Raw genomic sequence first — 3,233 nt, 5'->3', positions numbered from 1 at the left:
GTCTGTATCTTCATGTCCTTAGTCGTAGTCTGTGGTGGCCCAGATCTGGTCCATGCTGGCCCAGATTCGGTCCATGGTGAGCCGGATCTGTGTCCCTAGTCGTAGCCCATGGTGGACCAACCACATCTGGTCCATGCTGGCCCACATCTGGTCCATGGTGGCCCACACCCGTGGTCCATGGTGGCCCACATCTGGTCCGTGGTGGCCCACACCTGTGGTCCATGGTGGCCCACATCTGGTCCGTGGTGGCCCACACCCGTGGTCCATGCTGGCCCACATCTGGTCCGTGATGGCCCACACCCATGGTCCATGGTGGCCCACACCCATGGTCCATGCTGGCCCACATCTGGTCTGTGGTGGCCCACACCCATGGTCCACGGTGGCCCACATCTGGTCCGTGGTGGCCCACACCCGTGGTCCATGGTGGCCCACATCTGGTCCATGGTGGCCCACACCCGTGGTCCATGGTGGCCCACATCTGGTCCGTGGTGGCCAACACCCATGGTCCATGTTGGCCCACATCTGGTCCATGTTGGCCCACATCTGGTCCGTGGTGGCCCACACCCATGGTCCATGGTGGCCCACACCCATGGTCCATGGTGGCCCACATCTGCTCCGTGGTGGCCCACACCCATGGTCCATGGTGGCCCACATCTGGTCTGTGGTGGCCAACACCCATGGTCCATGGTGGCCCACACCCATGGTCCATGGTGGCCCACATCTGGTCCGTGGTGGCCCACACACATGGTCCATGGTGGCCCACATCTGGTCCATGGTGGCCCACACCCATGGTCCACGGTGGCCCACATCTGGTCCATGGTGGCCCACACCCATGGTCCATGGTGGCCCACATCTGGTCCATGGTGGCCCACACCCATGGTGGCCCACTTCTGGTCCATGCTGGCCCACATCTGGTTTTGGGGGTCCCCCCAGCCCCGCCCCCTCGTTACGTGGCAGGAGTCGCGTGTCGGGGGCGACGCGCGGCGGCGGGGGGAGGACGTGCGCGTAGGCGCGGATCGGGTGCGGGGGGAGGGTCACTGTGGGGGGAGGGGAGGGGGACACCCCCGGGGGGGCTGCCGGGCAGCTCTGGGCCCTACTCCCCGGTTACTCCCCGGTTACTCCTGGGCTACAACTGGGCTACAACTGGGTTACTCCCAGGTTGCTCCTACATTACCCCAGGTTACTCCTGGGTTACGCCTGGATTACTCCTAGGTTACCCCTGGGTTACTCCCGGGTTATGCCTGGGTTACTCCTAGGTTACCCCTGGGTTACTCCCGGGTTACGCCTGGGTTACTCCTAGGTTACCCCTGGGTTACTCCCAGGTTACACCTGGGTTACTCCTAGATTGCTCCTGGGTTATGCTGCGATTATTCCTGGGTTACTCATGGGTTACTCCCAGCTTACAGCTGGATTACTGCTGGGTTGCTCCTGGGTCACTTTTGGATTACTCTTAGGTTGCTCATGGGTTACTCCTAGGTTACACCTGGGTTAATTCTGGGTTACCCCCAGCTTGCTCCTGGGTTACTCCCAGGTTACACATCGGTGACGCGTTGGTTGCAGGTCGCTCATAGGTCACTCGCAGGTTGCACATCCCTTATGTAGAGGTTAGTCGGAGGCTGCTTGTAGATTACTCATAGGTTACTCGTAGGTTATGCATCCCTTACAAGCAGCCTGACCTATGCAGGGGTTACTTACAGGTTACTCACAGGCTATTTCTAGGTTCTGCATCGTTACTCATGGGTTCCGCAGGGTTCTGCATCGTTACTCATGGGTTACGTGGGGTTACTCGTAAGTTACGCTGCAGTTACTTGGAGGTTACTTGTAGGTGATGCATCGGTTACTTGCAGCTACTCGACAATTATTCGTAAGTTGGTTGTAGGCCACTCGGCTACTTGTCGGTTGCTCGCCTGCTACCCGTGGGTTACTCATAGGATGGTCATCACTTACTCTGGGTTTACTCCAGCAAGGAGCTGTGAGGATGTGGACCCTGCTCTCTCCCCCCTCCTTACTCCTGGCTTACTCCAGGTTTATGCCAGTGACCAACAGCCTTCGTGCAGGTTACTCCAGGCTTACTCCTGGGAGCCCTGGCCTGATTTACTCCAGGGTTACTCCTGCAAGTAACCAGCCCTGCAGCTCCCCACTGACTTACTCTGGGCTCACACAGATGAGTACCAGCCCCACTGACTCCAAACACCGCTACTCCAGGGAGTAACCACCCTCCTCCTCCGACATGGTTTACCATGCTGTTACTACAGGTTTACCGTGGCCTTACTACAGCTTTACTATGCTTTTAACCCCAGGTTTCACTACAGCTCTGCGGTGGCGTTACCCTGCGTTTGCCACATCTTTCCTGTGGGCTCGCTACGACTTTACTACAGGCTTACCGCCACGTTACATATGCTTACCACGGCTTTAATATGGGTTTACCACCACTTTACTACAGCTCTACTGTGCTTTGTAGCCCAGGTTTCCCCAAAGCTTCGCTGTGACTTCAGCCTGGCTCTGCCACAACTTTCCCACGGGCTCACTACGACTTTACTATGGCTTTACTGCGGGCTTACCAGGACTTTACTAGGGGGTTGCCAGGGTGTACTAGGGCTTTACTACAACTTTACTAGGACTTTACTAGGGGTGTACTAGGGCTTTACTCTGGGTTTACCAGGGTTACTGGGGTTTACTCTGGGTTTACCAGGGCTTTACTCCAGCTTTACTCTGGGTTTACCAGGGCTTTACTCCAGGTTTACCAGGGGTTTACTAGGAGTTTACTCTGGCTTTACTCCAGCTTTACCAGGGCTTTACTCTGGGTTTACCAGGGTTTACTAGGAGCTTACTCCAGCTTTACTCCGGGTTTACCAGGGGTTTGCTAGGAGTTTACTCCGGCTTTGCTCCGGCTTTACCCCGGCTTTAGCAGGGCTGCTCGGGCACATCCCCGCCGGGCGGGGGGCGGGGCCGGGGGGCGGGGCCGGGGGCGGGCCGGGGGCGGGGCCGGCTGCAGCAGCACCGGTCGCTGCCACGCGTGGCCGCGTCGTGGGCGGGGGGAGGGGGGGAGGGGGACACACAGCCCGCGCCACCCCCCGCTCCCGCTCCGGCCCCGCGGGCCCTGAGCCCCGGGGACACGGGGGGGACACGGGGGGACACGGGTGGACACGGGTGGGGGACACGCCGACGGGGACAGTCACTGCCCCACACCCACCCGTGTCCCCGTGTCCCACGTCCCCGTGTCCCCAGTGGCC

The sequence above is a fragment of the Phaethon aethereus genome (genome assembly GCF_964289735.1).
Source record: "Phaethon aethereus genome assembly, chromosome: 30".
Classification (NCBI taxonomy): Eukaryota; Metazoa; Chordata; class Aves; order Phaethontiformes; family Phaethontidae; genus Phaethon; species Phaethon aethereus.
The sequence above is the reverse complement of the archived record's forward strand: the minus strand, read 5'-3'. Positions refer to the sequence as shown.